The sequence below is a fragment of the Rhipicephalus sanguineus genome, chromosome 5 (genome assembly GCF_013339695.2).
Source record: "Rhipicephalus sanguineus isolate Rsan-2018 chromosome 5, BIME_Rsan_1.4, whole genome shotgun sequence".
Taxonomy (NCBI): domain Eukaryota; kingdom Metazoa; phylum Arthropoda; class Arachnida; order Ixodida; family Ixodidae; genus Rhipicephalus; species Rhipicephalus sanguineus.
This window is the reverse complement of record NC_051180.1, coordinates 17,432,211-17,454,380: the sequence shown is the minus strand read 5'-3', so window position 1 is coordinate 17,454,380 and position 22,170 is coordinate 17,432,211. Positions and strand designations below refer to the sequence as shown.

Genomic DNA, 22,170 nt, shown 5'->3' with positions numbered 1-22,170 from the left:
ATTTTAGAGAAGAGTCACGAGGAGAGTTTCTTCACTCAAGCAAAGCAGCACAATATTCAGTAGTGCCGAAACGACACCGTTTAAGTAGCTTCTTGGCTCCCTGTACTGCCATTCCATTCGAGCGAGGGTAACTTTGACTAGAACGGACGTGTTGCAGACCAGTCTTACCGACGTAGTCCTTGAACTGCTGAATGGGGGCCCGTTGTCCGTGCAAATTCGCCTCGGGAAGCCGTGTGTTGCAAATATGTCGTTCAATGCTGAAATAACCTTGTTTGCTGATGACGCCTGCACGAGTCTGATTTCAAAAAAGGAAGAATAGAAATCGACAACAACCAAGTATTCGGCGCCGTCATGATGGCAAATATCAGCAGACTTCCAAGGTAGAGTTGGAATCTCGTGACTTAATTAGCAGCGGCAGTCGCGCATTTCTTGGTTTGTATCTTTGGCAGGTTTGACAACGTAGGGCTACTTCCTCAATATTGCTGTTTATACTTGGCCAGAAGATTACGTCACGAGCACATGCTTTCATTTTTTCTGATCCTGTGTGCGCAGCATGAAGACAACCAAGTACAGTCGAGCCCGACTATATCGAACCCGTTTATATCAAATTATCCCGCATATCGAACAATTTCTAAACACGGTAAATTTACATTGAGAATATATAGCAAAAGTTACTGTTACATCGAACGAAAATAGCAACGACAACCGATATATCAAACTCCATGTGCCTCAAAAGTGCCCCAGCAAGTTGGCTTTCCCTCGCGGTGGCGGGGAAAACTGCCGGCGCCACCCTAGAAAAAGTGGTTTAGACCTGGTTGTGCACGGGCGAACACCCCCCTGCAAGAAATGATCCTGGCCCGCTCGCAGCGCTTACAGCCAATCAGAGGCCGTCGTGCTTTCTCCGAGGTACAGAGGCGGTAGAAGTGAGCGCCATTTTTTCTTTCTTTATGCTTGTGTGCCTGCAGCTGCCTGTTTTCCTCGAGTCCTCATTCAGCGTGGTCCGTGCTGGTGGTGTTGCCTGTTGGTGCTCTGTGAACCTTCGTGTCGGCAGGGAGCTTAAGATCGACTTGCTCGGAGCTCTTTCTATGTTGAGTAGATCGTGGGCAGATGTCACGAAGGAGACGATCCAGAACTGCTTTAGGCGTGCCGGCTTCCACATGCCTGGTGATGACACCCCAAATTCCGATGACAGCACTGAAAACACCGCAGGTGTTTCCGCCGAAGTTTGGAGCGAGCTGGCAGAGTTCCCGGGAGCTATCGACGGATCGACATTCGACGAGTTCGTCAGTGCGGACGATGATGTCGCCACCATGGGTGAGCTACAAGATGAGGACTACGTTGCAGACGTCGTGCCGACCACGAGCCAAAGCGACAACAATAAGGAAATTGACGATGGCCCATTGCCTACATCCTCCGAAGTGATTAGTGCACTTGCGTTGGTCCGGCGCTATTGCGTGAATGTGGAAGGTTGCAGCCTCAGCTGCTCCGACTCGTTGGACAACGTGGAGGCGTGTGTGCTGTCGCAGGCAGCGAAGTCGTTGACACAGAAGAAAATCCAGGACTATTTTGTTCCAAAGTAGGGCACGCAAGTAAGCCACCATATTAATAAAGTACTTTTCTTATTGTTATGTGCCTTTGTGTCAAAATCCTATAGCGGGCCTATATCGAATTATGCCATATATCGAACTAATAAAACGTTTTTTGGCGAGTTCGATATACCCGGGTTCGACTGTACCTCGCCACGCGGCCTGGCCGGGAGGATGAGGAGACTCCTCCGGAACACGAGGCCATCTTGAGTATGCAGCTCGTCGCGGAAGCTCCAGTAGCTCCGTAGTTCGGGAATGACGTCAGCCTTGTCGTGCGGCCACTCTGTGCTTGTATACTGGAAAAGTTGTAGCATGCTTGGATCACTGTCCGTCTCCTTCAAGACTTGATCCAGGCGTCTGTCTGAAACTTAAAGGCACGCAATAGCGTTAACATGAAAATGAGCACACTCTTCATCAAGTTCTGTTTGGTTTGGAAAACGCGATAGCGCATCAGCAATGAAGAGCTGTTTTCCCGGTCGGCACTTTACAGTTACATGGTATTTCTGCAAGTTCAGACGCATACGCTGCAGGCAGAGAGGGCACTGGCAAAGCGGTTATTTGAAAATCATTTCGAGTGGCTTGTGATTAGATCCCGCAATGACCTCTGGTTGTCTAAAGAGGTAGTCTTGGAACTTTTCACAGCCATGGACGATTGCAAGCATCTCTTTTTCAATTTGAGCGTATCTCTGCTGCGTCTCCGTCAGCGAACGGGACGAGTAAGCTAACGGGTGCCCATCTTGCATAATCACGGCACCAATTCCACTTTGGCTGGCGTCTACCAATAGGATGATTGGTTTTTCCTTCTGGTAGTACGCTAATACGGGAGCCTTTGCGAGTGCCTCACGCAAGGCGTCAAAGCTGGCCTGATGTCTGTCTTCCCAAACCCATGCAGAGTTTTTTTTTTTTTTTTCAAGAGGTCTCGGAGCGAAGCTGTGATTGTTGACATGCTTGGAATGAAGCGGGTGACGAAATTCACCATACCCAAGACTGTCTGTAGATCTTTACGGTTACCAGACGCCGACACGTGAAGGATGTCTTCCAGCCTCCCTGCATCCAAGCTTAACCATTCTCGCGTTAGCACGTGTCCGAGATACTTCATAGCTTCCTGCAAGGAGTGGCATTTTTTTCAGTTTAGTTTCAAGTTGTGCTCTTGGCATTTTCGCAGCACGCTGGCTAGGTGTTTGTCATGCTCTTCTTTAGTTCGACCCCAGACTAGAATGTCGTCCATAACGACTGCTGCGCCTGCAAGACCCTCCAAAACTTTGTGCATGGCACGTTGAAATATTTCTGGAGCCGAAGAAATACCGAACGGCATGCGTAGAATCTATAGCGGCCAAACGGAGTGCTCATAGTGCAAATTTTTTAGCTTTCCTCATCCAGTCTTATCTGCTAAAATCTGGTAGCACCATCCAAAGTTGAAAAGTACCATGCTCCGTTCAGAGACGGTGCAATATCTTCTAGCGTTGGCATAGGATAATGTTCTCTTAGAAGCGCTTTGTTCAAATCCAATGGATCAAGACATATCCGTACCTTGTCGTTCTTTATGACGATAACCATGTGGCTGGACCATTCTGTTGGCTCCGTCACTTCGACAATCACTCCAGCTGCTTCCATGCGGTCTAGTTCCACCTTTACTCTGTCCCTGACTGCATATGGGATCCGGCGTGCTGACTTGACCACTCCTTGTGAACCCGGTTTCAGCTTCAGGTGGTATAGATGACGCCCTTAAGCTCTCCCAGTCTGGTGAAAACGTCTATGTGAGGCTTCACTACGTCGTAGGTGTCTCGTTGCTCCACTGAAGCAATTCGACGAACTAAGCCCAGTTTCTAGGTGACTGAGCCGCTCAGTGTCACGAATACGTTGTCTTCCACGACGAATAATTCTATTTCAAACGCTCCCCCAGGGCCGGTCACCTGAAGACAAATGCACCTTGTTGCTTGTTTCTGAAATCCAAAACAAGTTTTTAGAACGACGGCACAGTTTTGGGGCTTTTTTTCGTTATCTTTTCCAGTTGACTGCACGATATGACTGAGCAGTTCGCGCCTGTGTCAAGCTTGCAGACGATGGGCGTTTCTTCTATTTTTACTATTGCAGTCCAGCGATCATCTTTCTTGCTGCTATGTGACAATGCTTCTAACCAGAAGTCTTCTGCCTGCATTGGCTTCGAGCGATGCAACATTTTGCTCTTTTGCCCCCCTCCCCGCCCCCCCCTGGCTACGCCCCTGCGGCTCCCGGCCGGCTAAGTGCGTGTGCATGATTGTGCACTACGTCACAGGTTTAAACCAAATACACGCATTTCTCTACAGAGCATTTCATTCTTAGTAGATGGGCTGACTGGCTGATAAAATACATAATTATTGTCCACTTTTATGTTAACCTTTTCTTCGAAGATGAGGGAGCGGAAAGTAGTTCTACCAGAAACCATCCACAAATTGTCAAATGCAGGTTTTTTCTGCACTGTGTAGTACATTTAAACTGGTTTGTCAAGGTGTTTTCTTTTTACTTACATATTTACCTTATTGTAATTATTGCAAAGGCAAAGCAGGTACCAAAGCAAAGAAAAAAACAAATAAACTTGCTTTGGCATAATCAAACTTTACTTGATGATTTACTTGACTACATGATCAAATTTTAGACCTCAGTACAGTTGGCAACATAGTGGGCCTTGCTGAAGTGGGTAAAGTAAGGCCATATCTTATACTTTCTACAAATGAATTATGGTAAATGGATTACGGAACAGTTTGTAAGAAGGCTTTCTGCTAAGCCTAAACGTGTTCTAATCCCTCTAACCACACTACTCTGGTCAGTGTTCGGTCTTGCTTTCGTTGGGAAGAAACTTAAAATCAACTCCAGGGTCTCTATATAAACGCTTGTGTCATCCAGATATGGTTTTATGTGTCAGCCATTGGCCTGGTGCATTTGACAGAGAAAGTTCAGTTACAGGAACTTGAAATGCAGAGCATAGGCTTCGAAAATCGATCGTCTTACACAAAGCAGTAAGTTTTAAGAAACTAGAAGCATGAATACTACAAATTTATAAATCTGCACAAGAAATGGATGCTGCAGTTCTGTAAATAGTGCCTGTGAAAGGCATGTGCGGCTCTCTTGCCCGGACGAAGCTGTGGTAGCTCTGCTGGCATCTCTTAGTGGTTGAGTGTACATGCGAGTCACAATCCCCAGCTTGGAAATAATCCCCACTTTGGCTATGTGAGCCAAAACGGCTGGTGGCTTTGTAATCATCATTCTTCCAAGTGGATGATGATGATGATGATGATGATGAATTGTGGTCCTGCCCTTTGTAACGGGTAGGCAGCTGTCAAGTGCCTTAACCAAAAAAAGAAAGAAAATAAAGAGAAAAAAATGGGGTAGACGCACACATAACGAAGTGACACGTTTGTAACAGCCAGCCAGTGTCTCCTTGTAGACCGGCTACATTGACATTGTCTGAACGTCTACATTGTCTGCGCGTCGGCATTGTCTGCGCGTTCTGCGCCACCACTCCACCAATCTCTGTTTTGTGACGTCGACCGCTCTGGCCACCGCTGTGTTCGCCGTATCTCCTCGGAATCCCATCTCTGGCATAAAAATACAAACTGGGTGCAGGCCAACGCGCGTTTTCCATTCTCTCCAATGCGCTGCCGCTCGCTTCCGTGCACGGGCAGAGCTCTCGCGGCGCCTCACAATGTACCGCTTGCAGTGCGGCTTCAAAAGGACTTCAAGCTTGACTGGCACTTCCGAAAAGCGAACTTGATAAAAGGAGAAAGGCTCGTCAATCACGTTTACGGTGAAGAGCAGACGATCGACGACGCCCGACTCAAAGCGAAATGCATTTCCCAAGTCGCGATTACACCGTGTAGACGTTTACCTCGAGGTAAGTCTCATTCTGTCATGTTAAAGATGAATAATGGTCCACATGCACTCCGAAACGAAGCCGTACACGCTATCGATGTTCTGCGGTGTGGACTACGAATCATATGATTGTTGTTTTGATATGACATGCTTACAGTAGCAGCGAGGGGCGTAGCCAAGGGGGGGGGGGGGGTTGGGGGGTTCAACTACACCCCCCCCTCCCCGAAATTTTTTCAGTTTTGCTTGAGTATGCATACACGCACACATACAAACGCACGCACGAACATACATAAAGTATGGTTGAACCCCCCCTCCCCCGAAAAAAATTTCTGGCTGCGCCCCTGGTAGCAGCCGTGTACTTTCGTGAACAAACGTTTGCGGCGTGCGAAAAAAAAATTTGCAGTGGCTTAGCTCGGCTATGCCAGGATATACGTAGCGTTAGCAAAGGTTCAGCTGATTATTCTTAGCTTTCCAGATTGTCTAGGATTATTAGCCTTCTTTTGTTCATTCTTCGTACGCTGAACCGCTAATTGCCAGGCAACTACTTCGAGATCCGATGAGATAAGCTTCTCGGCTCTTCTGCGTCGTCAAGCAGCATTTGCGCTCTCCTTCTCCATGGCGTTACCCACCTGCAAACGCCAGTCAGAGGCGCTATCAAGCGGCCCCAGCGCAGTGTCAGACGGCGACTGCACAGCGAAGGCGAACAGCTGCGCACGCGCCGGCGCCACTGTGTCTATGGCTACGACGTCACTCCTCTCGAATGCGGCGCAGACCAGCAGCGGTGAGCCGCGCGCGCCGGTGGCGGAGTCTGCGCGCGCGCCGGCGCCAGCGTGTCTGCCGCGCCTACGACGCCACTCCTCCCGAATGCGCAGACCAGCAGCGGCGAGCCGCGCGCGGCGGTGTCGGAGAGCGCGTGAGATGCAAGCTCCGGTGACCCAGCTGTGGGACATCACTGATCCTCGCGCATGCGCAGCGCGGCTCATGACCCTCTACGCGAAATCGGCTCCGACTTGGCAAGTGTAGCTAACGCTACAAAAGAAATTATACGGCCATGACACTGTTTCCTGAGAAGGTTAGAGTCAAGTCCTCCGAGCCGCTGGAGAATCACCCGCCGATTAAGACGCGAGGCAGCTAGCTGAGCTTTATGACCACTGTGGAGCAAGATGAAATGCTCGCGTCGTTTTTTCGGCTCTCGCGTCATGCTTGCACTCTCTCTTTATGAGGATATCGACTTGACAGGCGTATCGACTTGACAAACGATAATCGCGAAAAAATTCAGAAATCGCGAAATTGGCGGAAAAGTGTTTTTTGCGGCCAAAATCTGTATTTATTTTTTCAGGCGAACAAAATTTTTTTCGCAAAACTAACTTCGAAACCATTGTTTTGAGTGTAATGCCTAGATCTACAGCAAATTTCATCAAAATCGGGAATGGTGACCGGGACCTCGTGTTCGATCTATCTGGACACACCCCATATATATAAAAATAGAAACTGTCTAATCGGACGTTGTGCAAAGCGTTCTATAACTTTCTCTTTAGAATGTTTTGCCCAGCTCTGTTGCTTGAAAAGTTAGTTAATTAAAAATGTCAAAGAAGAAAACAAGAATAGTGTAACTACTCCATGCAATAGTCATCAACATGCATTTGGCGCGTCGCCACATTTTTAAACTCTGGCTAGAGACAGATGGGGCACCCTTTATATATATTTTTTTTTCTGGGGGGGGGGGGGGGGAGATTCAGCCACCCTTTATGTATGTTCGTACGTGTGTTTGTGTGCATGCATACGTACACATGCACAAATAAAAAACTTCGGGGGCGGAGAAGTTAACTCCCTCTGGCTACTCCTATGTTTCCCAGATTCACCCTCGTCAGGCTGCGCCAAGGAGGCATGCCTCTTTTAACCTCTGGTCACACAGTACGCTCGTGTCTAGATAAGCAGCCACGAGCTTGCACAGGCCTGACCCAGCGACAACAAACGACGAGGGAGCGCCATCGCGAACTGGCTAGCGTGGCGCTGTCAAGCACAATTGATTGAGCCTGAGGTCATGGAACTGCCCTCATGCGTTACGCGCTTTTGGCTCTCCCGTCTTTTCCCTCCTTGACTTTCTCAGAGAGTACATGTGAAGGCTTATTTAGTATAGAACAACTTAAAAGTTGCTCTTCTATGACGAAATTGTGGAAAGATAAGACAAGTGCCCGTGTGGTTTTTATCAAGGTCATGTCTGATCACCCTGTCGTACGTGAGGACAGAGTCGTTTCATCCTGTAGGCATAACAGGCGAGTGGAACGTTGGGAAAGGCGCATCGCACCTTTCAGCTTGATCCCATATCTCTAACCACGCTTAGCCTGCATGTTTTACAAGTATGTCACAGAAGGTGCTCAATTCCATTGGATACAGAGTTGAACACATATTTGTTTCTATTTTGCATTTTTATTGACTCCCGGCGGCCTTCCATTTCGCGGCTTTTTGGTCGCGGAAGAATAAACCCATGTTGAACGAATAAACAGCGCGAAAAAAACAAGGACTAGCAAAGGAACGACAGCGCTGTTTGTTCGTCCAAGATGAAAGCACACCAACTTGCCCGGTTAACCGTTCTGATGAAATAAACCCATGCCTTGTAAACCGTGTGCTTAACATTTACAAAATAACGTACATTTAACGTTTTTAGACAGATACGCCTAGTTAGTTGCCAGAGGGGAGAGGCTCCATACATAATGCGACTTTGCCGGGGGTGGAAATTAAGATAATTGAAATGCTGCTATTTGTGCCTGGATCCAGCAAAAATAATGGGGTTGGAAACCATGTTTGAGTTTTCCCCTCATATGTTACATGATGATGTCTTGCTTATGGTGATACCTCTTGCGGATCGCTGTTCAAGAGCCCGACACCGTAGTGTCACTTCACGCAAACACGAACGGTGCGCCGAGGGCATGGGCGTGCGCAGGGTTCACCGTTAAGGGGGGCAAAGTTCACCGCAGCCCTCCTCCCCTCTCCGTTGGTCAAGTTCGAAAGGAAACAAGCTTTGCTGGGGACACAAAAATCAAAATATAAATCTACATCTACATCTAAGAGGGGGGGGCAGACTTGCCCCCCCCCCCTAAATTAATAGGGGGGGGGGGCGCCTCCCTTCCACACCGCCCTCGTGTGCATGCCTATGGCTGAGGGTAGTCAAAAGTAGACGCTCTCGCGAAACGGTTAGCGAAATTTGAGACGTGTCACTTAGTCTAATAACCTTCCTTTTAGGAGTGCTTCGGTCTGGGCAAGTTGGTGCGACATCTGCGAAGTTAAACAGCATGCAGGACAAGGGCGACAGAAACATGAACACACAGAACCAGTGCTGCACTACCAACTGAGATTTATTCTATAAAGGTGCTTTTTATAGTGTCACTCGTCACCACTGACAAGACGCCACACGCACAAAAGTAGCCAGTAACAACAATCATGACTGCTATCCCTAAACAAAAAGCAGGGTGACAACATAGTTCAATATACAGATGAGCATGGAATATTGTCGAATCATATTGAAATCAGAAATTATCGCTATGTAAAAAGTTAGTGCGCACATTCGCGTGCTCCTCCCAAATCAGCGCAGAAAAGCAAGATATTAAGGTGACTAAAAACGTGGTAGGTTAAACACGACAAACGTACCCGATTCGAACAAGTGAAAGAAAAGAAACATGCAAGGGCGAAAATGCTCTTCGATCCGTTCCTTTTCACGGCACCCGCCATGGTAGTTTAGAACAACGGCGTCGGGCTTTTTGCAAAGCGCATGGATATGGTTTCGATTCTTGGCCGCGGCAGTCGCGCGCCTATGGAGGCGGATTGCAATTGAGACGCTCGCGTAATTTATCCGTATATCTCTTTATACGGTGACGCTCATAATCCATTGTGCAGTTCTGGAACGTTTAACCCCGCACAGCGCAGCACTCGGATTAGTGATAAGTCATTGAACGATACCCGCATTTTCGTAATGCCACTCGATTGACTGCTCAATCGATCGATTTCGTGAGACCTTTTGGAGCACAGTGGATCGGCGCGTCAGAGCGCTCGGAAGATGAGCACGTGTTTCGCCCCTTGACCGAAGAAAGCGTGCGGGAACTATGCGACCCGCATTTACTGTACGTCTATATAATATGTCCGGGACGTCATACGTCTTGGGAATCGATGGACCTGAGCGGCGACGAGGCATAACTCGGCTCGCCTCGTGTGCCACACTGAGCAGTTCGTTTTCAGGCAGCACATTTTCCACGAGGGGACATGTTCGCCCTGTGCTTTCTGCTAACGTTGTCTTCCAGCTCCCTTGCGTGCGGTAAGTGCTAAATATTTCTTGCGTGAAAATAGGATGACAGGTGGTGTACAAGGAAAACAAGACACTTGCTCATGTTCTCCTCCAAAGCATCGTTCACTGCAACTGCGCACTGTCACATTTTGGGCTCTAAACGAAGTCGGCACGTCTTGCCACTCAGCGACTCTTGCGCGCTTGTGAGAACGCCGGGCGTGCGACTTGTCCTCGTCTTCGTGAGAGGTGGCTGTGTAGGAAGTGGAAAGATGGCACTATCTGCTGCAGCCCTTGCATACCAGTCTTTCAAGCCTTTCCCTTCCGCCGTCTCTTGTATTTTTCTTCGGACTTTCATTCCTCATCGGTCACACTTCGTTCCTCGTAAATGCCGTTCGGTACTCTCGGCTTGTTCCTTTATTACTTTTTATTCACTACTTCCACTGTACATTGACCGAAATGTTTAGGCGATCGCTTTGGACCTCACCGGTTTCTAGCCTATGCCGCCTATGCACATTTCCAACGAGGGCTTCTTGGGAGCTGCCATAATCTCCTCCGCGCTGTTGTAAATATGCGTGACACCCCAAGAGTGCACTGCCGAGGCAGAGACGTCAGTCTTTGTACTCCCGTGAAACAGTCCAGAAAGGAGGTGCTTCATGTCTCCGATGGAAGCTTGCTAGTCGTGCCCCCTAGAAATCTATGTAGAAGTGGGCCTGAAGATAATTTCTTATGGATGTGGTCTATAACAGGATACGTAGTGAACCACTCCGAATGAAAAACTAGCGAAAAGTGGAACCGTACCTCCGGTGACTATAGGTCAGGGTTGCCAGACTTGGCAACTTTGCGCCAAATTGGCTACTCTTCCAGACTATTGGAAGCGCCAGCGGGGGGCGTAGGGGGTGCGCAGGGGGGGGGGGGGGGGGGGCAGCTGCTCCCCCCTTGTAAAGAAACCCTGGCGCCGCCCCTGCTTGGCTACTTTTTCGGTGCTTTTGAAATGCTTGGCCTATCGGAAAAATGGGATATCTGTAGCTCATATTGTGCAACAACTTTAGCAAATATTTAGGCCACCGAACATAGGCGTGCGCAGAGCTTCCCATGGGGAAGGGGGGGGGGGCGAAGGTTCATCGCAGCGCCCCCCCCTCTACTAAGTCAATAATAACAATAAAATTTGTTTCTGATTCTGAATGTACGAGGCAGATTTTGCGCCCTCCCCTCTTAGGTGACTTGGGGGGACAATGTATGGGGCAGATTTCGCTCCCCCCCTCTTAGGGGAATAGGAGGGGCCGGCCGCCCCCGCCCTGACCCCCCCCCCCTCCCTTGCGCACGGCTATGCCACCGAGCGATCACGGCACTTGAAATCTTTTGAAGCATGTTCACAATCATCGCCAATCCAATGCGGGCGCTTTCAGTTCATCCAAGGGATCCCAAAGCTTCTACGCGGGCAGCTCCGGCTACAATGGGACCTACAGTGCCTACGGAAGGGATCACCTTCTGTAAACCAATCGCAGATTTCTGGACAAAGATATGTACACAACTACACGCACACGCACGACAATGCCTAAAGGGGGATTGGAGCACCCCCTCCCACCTTCCCCGAAATAAATTTCTGGCTACGTCCCCCTGCAGCTAGTGCATATAAACAAATGACATTGCATTTCCCGCTTCTGTAAAAGCTGTCCTCTTATTGCTAAGGTAAGTGTTGTTTGGAAGCAATGTTTTGTCCGAGTTTACAGTGTCTAACGCTGGTATCTCGATTCACAGTGGTATTGATTTTTTTTTTTTCATTTTTATTGAGCGCCTATAAGGTTCTTTCAAACTTAAAGCCCCCACCTCGACCTTCCTGTGATCATCGAAGCCTCCTACTTACCATCTTTCTTCGCGAAAACAGTGAGACTATTATACGAAAAATACGGCAATGTACAAAGCGACATGACGCTTCGACGTATATCAGACGTAATGTAAGTATACGCAGATATATCTTACAGTAAAGCAGATATGAATAGAAGTGGTACGGGCCTATGATAAGATAAGCGCGTGTTTCTTATTGTCGGTACCCTATAATTGTTTATTCAATATACGTTGACAATAGCCAATAGAAACACTGGCTAATAAACAAATAAAGTATGTCATTTCTGAAGCTGGCGACAATGGACCCGAATGCGGCGTCTCCAGTTCCCGTCGGTTCAAGGACGACAGAATCGTGGGAGGCACGGAGGCTAAAGATTCCGAGTACCCATGGCAGGTGAGATGTACGTTTTCTCTTAATTTTCTGGCATATGAGAGAACGAATGACAGGGAACGAAACGCAACTCGCTATGCTCTTCCTCTAATTCCTTAATTGTTGTTCTACCCGTTCGCAGGTATCCGTCCAGAGGAAAAGCGACAACTTTCACTTTTGTGGAGGCAGCGTCATCGCTCCCGACATCATTGTCACAGCAGGGCATTGCGTTGACTCGTAAGGCGGTTGTAGCACTTACTATGTATTTCTAGGGTGCCCCAAAGAGCGTTTCACTATATATATATATATATATATATATATATATATATATATATATATATATATATATATACACACCGGGTGTCCCAGCTACCTTTAGCCAAGGGTTAAAAATACAATATTTGAGGCAGGCGGGTGAAATCAGTTGCAAATTGCTGACAGCCACCTTGCGCACTACAGACAATTTTTTGTTTTGTAATTAATTATTTTTTAATTAGGTTTATTTAACTAAATTGCTAAATATCAACTTTAGGCAAGAAATGCGACTCGCAAAGTTCGAGAGCGGCTTCAGAAACCCCCATTGCATTATTTGCGATAAAGAAAGTCTCACGTATACAATTTTTTCCTAGCTGCAAAGACAGCCTGCGGAAAAAAACAAAAAAAAACACGTGACTAGCGCATTCGCGCGCAGCGAAGGTGCTGCTCTCAGCCGTGGTTTGAGCGAACGAAATTAGCTGCGGCCGCGACTCGCCGGCCACGTTGCAGCGGTAGGCCGATAAGTTGGCGGTGGTTTCTTGGCCCGCGTCAACCAGTTGGCGCGTATGACGGTGCAAGTTGTAACGAGCGCGGGCCAAGAAACCACCGTTCACTTATCGGCCTACGCTGCAACGGAGCCGGCGAGTCGCGGCCGCAGCTAATTTCGTTCGCTCAAACTACGGCTGAGAGCAGCACCTTAGCTGCGCGCGAATGATTTTCACGTGGTTTTCTTTTTTTATTTCGCGGGCTTTCTTTGCAGCTAGGAAAAAATAGTGTGTTTCTATGCTCTGTGAATGTGCTCTTTCGCGGCTAAAAAATGTCGTAGCATTCTCTGCGCATGTCGGGACATGCGTTTGAGGTCGACTACCGAGGCGCGGACATTCGCGACACTGCATAACGGTCTGTGATTGTCAGATTGCGAGCGATGAAGCGTTGTTCGAGGTCATTTGGAATAGAATTTCATTTTCGCTGGTGTCGGTTGGCGGTGATTGTGTAGTAAGTCAAAGTGCTGTGGCGCCCTTTGGACGCTGCTGCGCCTATACACTATAGCACGGTTAGCATAATAATGGCGCTGAATAATCTATTCGACTTTATTTCACTGACATGAGACTTTATTGACTTAATTTCACTGAGAATGACAACGAGCAAAACAACGACCTTTACCAATCGCAGAACGTCTCCAGACACGATTTCTGTTCAAGCTGGGCTTCTGGACTTGCGGGACCCGCCGAGTTACAGTCAGCGCCGCTCCGTAAGTGAATCAGCCTTATAAAATTGTTCAAACACTTTTTAGTCGGTTGGCAAACGTGCTCGCTTGATACTACACGCGATCAAAAAAAAATTATAGTTGGTTTGACGTACTAGTGTACCGTCCTTTCAGCTTCTCCTTTCACATTTATCCGCCCTGGTGGAACAGTGGTTGCAGTGCTCGGCTGCTGGCCTGAAAGACGCCTCTTCGGCCGCGGCGGTAGCATTTCGATGGCCCGTGTACTGTGCGATGTCAGTGCTCGTTAAAGGAGTACTGACATGAATTTTAAAATTTTTCGGATTGTTGCTCTAAATGAAAGCACGGATGTCGATAACCCTAAAAAGAGTGTCGTGGTGCCTGGGGATGCACTGCATATATTTTTAATACCGCTTCTTTCAACCAGCAGTTACGGTTTCGGTTTCGAGACGGCGGCTTCATAGTGACGTGTCAAGTCGGCCCGTGACGTCACGGGCAGACTGCAACCCACGAAATATGCACCTGCTGTCCTTTGCTGTCAGTCGAACGTGGTTCATGATGAGTGAACTGTCGTCCAGTGCCTCCGACAGCGATTTCTGTGATTTAGGCTGCATGCAGAACCCAGATTTCGCAAACCAAGTGAGCTGACTTGAAACGTCATAGGGCTCTCCATGCGGTGAAGCTGCCTTGCAGATGCTGGGAGACGAAAACTTTAAAATCAAAGTTAAATATGTATACGTGTTTCCCGGATGCGGTGTGGGGAAAGCGTTAACACTACATGCCAAGGAAACCAAAAACGTCCGTTTTGCTGCACTTCAAAATCGTGTCAGTACTCCTTTAAAGAATACCAGGTAGTTGAAATTTCCGGAGCCCTCCACTACGGCGTGCCTCTAATCATGTCGTTGTTTTGGCACGCAAAACCCCAGATATTATTATTATCTCCTTTCGCATTTGTTCGTTGCGAGAGCACACTTTTTAGGGGCGAAGCTCCTTAAGGCGGCACGCGTTCGTCCCTCGTAGTCGTAGTAGTCGTAGTGCGTAACCAGTCGTAACGCTAGTACCAGATCTTGACCTCCAAGGTGGTGCCGGTGGGAGATTTTTCCTGTGCGTTGTTGAACAATAAAAAATTCGCAGCGTGCGCGTTAACTAAAAGCCGAATTCTTCTGTCTCTCATTCCCCATTAGCAGCCATTGGCATGTTCCAGTAGGAAACGTTAGTAGAAGTAGAAGTGTAAGTGTTAGCTAAAAGCCGACTTCTTCTGTCTCTCATTCCCATTAGCAGCCATTGTTTACCTCCAAGGTAGTGCCTGGTGAGATTTCTCCTGTGCGTGAATAAACAATAAAATTTTTGTTCAAAAAGTAGGGGTGTGCGAATAGTGAAATTTCATCTCGAATCGAATTCGAATCGAATAGTGCCGAATAGTGACCAAAAATATCGAATATCGAATCGAATATCGAATAGTATATTTACACGAAAGGTGTACCGCCATTTACGGCATGACAAAGGTAAAATCACTGACGCTATGGCGTGGCGACAGCTTCATTACGCGCTTGTTCGGGAGATATTTTTTTAACCTTTTATAGGCGCGCAAGCATGTTTATAGAGGAGCCGCCATCCCAGTAAGCAGCGCCACTCCTAACCTCCTAACGGTAAACAGAAGAGCGTACGGTAGCTAGTTTTTTCCTCATATATGGTAGCATAATATGGCTCATCTTACAGTGGTGATGTTATGCTTCAACGCAATGGGTGCTGTGGGCTTAAACATCTTCGGGCGCCCGTTGACAGCAGTGTTTTAATTCCGCGCAAGAACGATGGGAGTTTCTGAACGAACGGTGCGGTGCGGCAGTGGCGAGTGCACAGCGAGAACAAATTTTGAAATGTGAAGCAATCACCGAGGGTTTTGCAGGCCAAAGTCGGGACGTTTTACGGAGCTTACGGCATAGGCGACCGAACTACACAAGAAGTCCGTGGATTGATTTCGGAAGCGAAGTTGTGAAGGGCTTGACAGTTAATCTCATGTGTTCTTTCTTTTTTTTACATATACAAATGACATAATCTCCTTTAAAATAAACATGCGCTCACTTTCGAACCATGATATCGGTAAGTTTTAACCCATATATGCCCAAATTCAGAAAAATGGACAAAACAAAAAAAATTCACAAAAAGTGTACTTCTACCCTCAAAAGAAAGCACAAGTTCTTTATTTAGTGCCAGGTAAACGCAACACAGTTTTTCAAGCCGTCCTATACGTACAGGACAATGGCCATTAGGGGTGCTATGTGCGGGTGTGGTAAGCCTTGAAACATTTCACGTGCACACCAACATTGCAGTTCTTCCTCTCCGCGACGTCTTTCACACAAATCATGCGTTTGCCCGGAGAAAGCGGTCGGCACGTAGCAGCATGAAAAGCATGTCTATGCTTGCACACGTTGAGAATGAGGCCTGCTTGATGTGCTGTAGCTGGTGCTAGTCATCAGCTAAAGGAATGGCGATGTTAGAGTGCATCAAAGAAGCGTCCTATATGTAGGACACTGGGCATATATGGGTTAAGGAAAGGCCTATTGCAACGACGTTAGCGTTAGTTTTAGCCACCCCATTCTAACCAAGTTGCACCATTGGCCTTTGTCGCGTTTTAGTATTCGTCCTGTCGAATAATTCGAAACTTCGAATACTAGCTATTCGAAAGTCGAATCGAATTATTCGATCAGCTATTATTCGATTCGAATTCGAAACTCGAATATTCGCACACCCCTATCAAAAAGCCGTTGTTTGATGAAATAAACCAACGAAAGACGCCAGATGTTTTCTAAAAGCAAAACGAAAGAACGCCAGATGTTTCTAAAGCAAAACGAAAAGACGCCAGAAGTTTTCTAAAGCAATGGTTTTCTAAACAATGAAAATTCACAGCGTACATGTAAAATTAAAGTGAGCTGCAAGTCGTCATAACTCTCATCCACGGTGTAAGAAAAATAATTTAGGTGTGGACACTCTCCGCCCGCCTCGAAGGAGAGCGCGTCCAGATAATGTTCGCCTTTAATACATGCGCCGGCCGCAGTTTCGTGGGGGGCGCTTCGACATGGGGGCTTAAAAAACCTATTGCGACGAGGCGAACGCGCGTTTTTCTTCATTTTTTTTTCACCTCATTGCATTTTTTCACGGCGAGTTTTCATGCGGCCACGGTGTAAACGGCGCACCCGACGCACATAGCCTCCCTAAGAGCGTCGCGTACGTAAAAGCGCGGCGTGTTGCTTAGAGCACGTGAGCAGTCTTTGTGCTCGCTGACTTCTCACGTGCGCAATGCCGTTACGGACGCTACGCACGCAGCTCGTCTTCTATAGTACATGCGCCGGCCGCGGTTGCGTTGGAGGCGCTGCGACATGGGGGCCGAGACATAGAGTTTCCTAAAATTAACTAGAGGGGACTCTGGCGCTGCGATCGTTCAGCTACCATGGGAATGATGGGTAGTACACAAATTTGCCTAGTCTTCGTGCTTGCGGCTTCAAACGTACTTGTGGCTTTGTTTATTGCTATGTTTTGGCTTTCTTTCGGATAAAAGAATGGATCGTTGTGAACTTCGTGACCAGATTTGAATTGCTGAGCCTAAAGAAGTTAAAGCGGCGGAGTGAAACTGCTGACTTTTGCTGAACTTCGTTTTTCGATAAAGCGGACGCAGCCGACGCGGAGCCAAACGGAGCCGAAAGTACGAAGTTTAGACAAATTTGTGTACTACCCATCATTCCCATGCTGGCTGAAGCGCCATGCGTTGCAGCCCCCATAGACACTAGCGCCAGAGTTCCCTCTAGTAAGTATTGTAGGAAACTCTATGGGCCGAGAGGAGGAAAGAGGCGAACATTATGTGGACGCGCCGTCGGGCGGAGTGTCCACACCTAAATTATTTTTCTTACACCGTGCTCTCATCGAACCTTTAGTATTAACGCGCCCAATCTCACGTCGGTGATGATGTACTGGGCAGAATTCACGGAAGATTCACGGTTTACCGATGAACCTCCGCAGCTTCGCCCACTCATCATCATTCACTCCGTGGATATGCTGTGCTTTTTTTACTTACAGAATTTGCTGCTTGTGACTTCCGTGTAGGCTTCCATTGATTGGATAATAAAGGTCACCTATCCACTTGAGCAATCTTGGAATAATGAACGCAATATACATTACTAAGAAAGATGCATACAGTCAAGCCTTCAGTGATTTTTATATATTGATCGGAGCTGGTGAATATCCCTTTGACAAAGCATTGCGTACATATTTGACATATCGATTTTCCTTGTATAAACACTGTCTGCAGTTATGATTGTAATGGTCGCCTGAATGAATTGACAAGGAGAATACAAGTGTGACAGACATTTGCCCTTTAAGACAGAGAGAAAAACACTTTAAGCATGAAATGCGTTTAGCTCTCATTGTCGGTGGCTTTCAAGTAACCTTGAGCCAAAAGGGCACTCAGACGGGACATCCGCGCAAACAGCCAAAATTTAAAAGAAATGACGTATGTGGCCGCTAAGTCTTTGTACAGGACCGCATTACATACGCTCTACTCGCGGAAAAATTTTTTTGGCAATGAAGGGAAGGTTACAGAGACTAACTACGCGTGTCCTACCGCTGAAGAATGTAGTCCCACAATTGCGTCCGTGTTTTCAGCGTGAGAATGAAAGAACAACAACATTGCTTTATTTTCTACAGGGCGTTGTTTGAAAAGAGGCGCAGCACGCACCAAGGAGATATTTATATTTGTTTTACTTTATGCAGTGTTATTTCGCGTTTTTGCACGTGTGAAAACGTCGCACCTTTTACGTGCACCTCACAGTCAAAATGTCGCCTTCGTCTTCAGGTGAGCGCTCGTCACCCTCCAGCTTTTCCGACAACTCGCCGTAGGAGCTTGTGGCAAGTTTCACTAACAAATGGCTGTCTAAGCAGACGAAGGAAATGGAATGGTATATGCAGTGTTATTATTCGAGCACGGCCGCTGGAATAATGGAAAGGCCGTCACAGGAGGTACGGAAGGTTCACAAACCGAAACTAAATTTGAAACGTGCGCCGAAACTGACTACTTCACGGAGGAGTACACGTGCAGTAGCTCCGCCCCGTAGCCTTTCCTTCATTGCCAAGAAAAGTTGTCCCCGAGTATAGTTACGTACCAAACAAGTTACAAAAATATTGCTTCCGAGTTCTTAGTGCTAATTTACGTTCTATGCCCAGGACCTTTAGTTTGGGTGAGGATCCCGCGTTCTCACTTCGTTTTCTTCCACACCCGTCATCAACGGCGTTACTGTCATCGTGCTCTAGAGAAAAAACCCGCAGAGCGAATGGACTTAATAAATGAACGAACCGTCAGAAGTGAAGATGCTTATACGATGAAGAAGCACAACAAGTGATTTCTTACTCGCGTTATCTCGCACTATCCAGTTGAGTGCGTTTATTCCTGGATGTCTTTCGCGATCCCCTTCTTCCGTCGCCAAGCTGAACATAGAAATTTTATCAAAACAGGTCTCACGGATAGTCGTGCACGAGAACTACAACGATGTGAACAACGACATCGCGCTGCTCAAGCTGGAGACCCCGTTCGACCTGGCCACAAGCGAAGGACGCATCGGCGCCGTCTGCCTTCCTCCCACAAACTACCGCCTCAGGGGCCAGGTCGTCGTCACTGGATGGGGCTCGACACGAATGGGTGCGTATACACGCATGCGCTTACTTTATTTTACGGCGTTTGCGTTGGCCATGTGACCGGTTATATTTTCGGAGCTGTTTAAGCGTGTGGTTGAGCCGGCCGCCGTTTCAGAAAACTCGGTGTTTATGCGCCACAGAAAGCGCGTATGTGCCAAGCAGCTCCTAGCATAGCATAGCCATGCGTAGTATAGTATAGCAAGGCGGTGAGAAAGGAAAGTGAGGGTGAGGAGGAGTGATGTGAAGATGAGGGGGAGGAAAGTTGGAGCGGAGAGGGTAAAGCATGGCATAGCCTAGTACAGTATAATTAGCAAGATAATGTGAAAGGAAAGTGAGGGTGATTAGGACTGATGTAAGGTTGAGGACGAGGGAAAGGAGGAGGTGAGAAAGCAGGTCCCACCATACAGCAGTATGGTGGGAGAGGAGTAGTGGTGTGAAGGTGAAGAGGAAGGAAAGAAGGAAGGGAGAGGGTAAAGCATGGCATAGCCTTGTATAGCATAGTTTAGCAAGGGAATGGCAAAGGGAAGTCTTGTTAGGGTGAGAAGGAGGTAAAGGAAGGTGAAAAGGGGAGGTGAGAGGACAAACGATAGCATAGCCATGTACAGCATAGCAAGGGGTGGGAAACAGAAGTGAGGGTGAGGAGTGATGTGAGGGTCAGGAGGAGGGGAAGGAGGAGGGAGGGCAATATAGTAAAAGATAAAGAAAGATGAAAGAAAGAAGAAGAAGATATAGAAAGAGATAAAGAAAGAAAGAACGTAATCTGCGTTTGCCAGGTGGTGTTGCTTGCTTGAAGGTTCGCTGCTTACTCAGATTTCACAGACGTGGAACTGGCTAATTTCTTTCCTCCTCATCGTTGACAAAAATAAACAATAGCAATGGATCTTCCGCTAGTGTTCGCAATGAAACAGAGAGTACGGATGCAATCTAAATGAGTTATCCTGCAACGACTACGTGGGCACACGATTTGTCGATTAAGTCTACACACTCTTGTCGACCTCATATAAGCTCATACATAACATTAGGAAGTGAGAAGGATCATTCAGCTGCCTGTGAAAAAGAAAGAAAGGCAAGAAACCCTTCTTCCAGATAGCGATATAGCCACCGTGGGCGTTGACAGGATTTTGTCTTGGGGTGTGCAAATCCATGATGAATCGCGGCGGGGAAGGGGATGGGGGGCGCTGGTGTGACTTGGGGGCAAGGGGGAGGCAAGTGCCCCTTTTGCACCTGCACCCCCCTGCCGACGCCCATAATAGCCACATGTCAGTTTATTTTATACCTGCTCACGTTGCTTGTCTTTCAGAATACGCACACCTTACGAATATAAGTATGCATGAAAGTTTTCCCTTCCATAGATACACAATTCTTCTCTTTTTTTTTATTTCTGTGTTTTGTGAGCCACTGTATATATTTTCCGACCGTATCTGATTAAACTTAGTTGCGAGTCAGCGCCTGTCCTATTTTCTGTTCAACCAGTCCATTGTAATTTGCGCTGTTTAACATCATAAATCTGTACCAACTTGCCCAACTTTCCACTTTAACACATACAGACAGAAAGTTTGGCTATGACCGACACTGGAGTCTCTATCGATAGACGAGGACGAGTACATGTCTACGCAATTTGCAAAATGCATGCCAACTAATAGAATCGAGCGCTAGGCAATGGCAGGCATCAACGAGAAACTGAAGAAGATATAATAGTGAATACTTAGTGCGGGATCTTTCGCGTGTGTTTCAGGTGGACCCGGATCGCCCAAGCTGATGACAGTGTCAGTGCCTGTACAGGGGACCATAGTCTGCACAGCATCCGGGCTGAGCAGCTACAACTCCACAACCATGTTCTGCGCAGGCGTGCCTGGAAGGGATTCCTGTCAGGTGAGCTTACAACGATAGCTGCATGCATGCTTGCGCCAGTTTCATCAGTTCAGAGTGTTAATAAGAAATACACACATATAAAGCATAGGATATGGATGGTTGGTTGGCTTACGGCGTTTAACGTCGTCTGCATTATATCTGTAATGAATTCTTGTACGTTCATCTTATATTAAAACTGAAACTGAAACGTCCCAAAGTGACTCAGGCTATTAGAGACGTCGTATTGCCGACCTCCGGATAATTTCGACCGCCTAACATCGCACAGTACACGGGCCTCTAGCATTTCGCCTCCATCAAAATACGACCACCACGGTCGGGATCGAACCCGCGTCTTTCTGGTCAGCACGCAGAATGTAGATTTTTTACACTTAGTCAAGCAGGTGTTAGCTGCCTTCAGCGCCCCGTCTATAGAGGTTTCACAGCTCAAAGGCGCTTCAATCGCGAATTATGATAGACATCTAGATAAATGTGTCGAAGTTCCGTTATATTATTTCAAGGCGCCGGAAACACCAGAGAGATATTCAAGGCGGTGGGGTGCCGTCTTCTACATATATACGAGCGAGTCTTCGGGAATACAGAGTAGTTAAATATCGACTTACGATATATTCATACGCGTTCGTTGAAGTAAGAACAGAAGTTTATAGGTAGACGGAGGCTTGAAGCGACTATGGATGGCAGAATAAAAAATAATGTCGCTGAAGCCAACGTTTCCACAACAGGACACATCCGCGTTAGTGCAGCAACTACCTTATTTGCAGTGTTTAAAAACTTGCTCTTACACATATGCTGCTGAAGAAAGGAGATGGCAGCCTGACGAAGGCAAATATGAGTACAGTTGTCGAAACATCGACTCCAGCGACATTCCCTGATTGAACACGTACTATTTCTTATGAAATTTGCATTTCTAAATCGGTAAAACTTAGTCACCTTATTCAAGGCACATGAACAAGATAACTACTTCAGGTTGCGGGTCATTACGCAAATGAAAGAGCAATTTTTCCACCATTACTTACCGAACGCCGAACATCGGTTATCCTGTCAAACATATGCCAATCATAGCGCACCTTCGGGAATGTGACTGTGTGCAGCAATATCAACTATATTGAAGAAACCAAATAGATCCGCTTTACGTACGCAAAGGGTTCATTTTAGCTCAATTTTCGTGACTGTCTTTATGGCGCATTTGGACAGGGCTGGCAAAACCAAG

General features: G+C 47.3%; 1 protein-coding gene across 1 annotated transcript in view; it reads right to left on the bottom strand.

Annotated features, from left to right (window-relative positions):
- The window catches only part of LOC119393304 (uncharacterized), a 113,090-nt gene that overhangs the window by 18,820 nt on the left and 72,100 nt on the right, over positions 1–22,170 (bottom strand). The gene's annotated exons all lie outside the window — the stretch shown is intronic.